The 370-nt window shown below is 36.8% G+C and overlaps 1 protein-coding gene across 1 annotated transcript in view; it reads right to left on the minus strand.

Annotated features, from left to right (window-relative positions):
* Window positions 1–370, minus strand: part of LOC119587150 — a 20,436-nt gene that overhangs the window by 8,037 nt on the left and 12,029 nt on the right. The gene's annotated exons all lie outside the window — the stretch shown is intronic.

Genomic DNA, 370 nt, shown 5'->3' on the forward strand with positions numbered 1-370 from the left:
AAAACGCTAAAAGAATCCACGGCAAACATAGACTATGTTGGGAACTTACAATCATCACTCAGAATAATTATTCTCTTAAAAAGTAGTACCAGCAATATCCACAGAAAAACAAAGAGAAAATGTGAATATAAATAGTCATATGCAGCCCCCAGACAGACTGCAAGTTGACGAAGGAAAAACGTTCGCACGTGACTATGTTTATTTCCATTTCAGTCAGCTGTTTCCTTTGGCGCGAATATCAGCTTCATGGCGAGAGCTGCCACATTATATAAATCTTATAATCTTATATGGATGTTGCCGACGCTTTACCCTAGTTTTCGTGGTGGTGAAAGTGTCAGGATAAATATATTCTTAAGCATTAATATTATTC

The sequence above is a fragment of the Penaeus monodon genome, chromosome 22 (genome assembly GCF_015228065.2).
Source record: "Penaeus monodon isolate SGIC_2016 chromosome 22, NSTDA_Pmon_1, whole genome shotgun sequence".
Classification (NCBI taxonomy): domain Eukaryota; kingdom Metazoa; phylum Arthropoda; class Malacostraca; order Decapoda; family Penaeidae; genus Penaeus; species Penaeus monodon.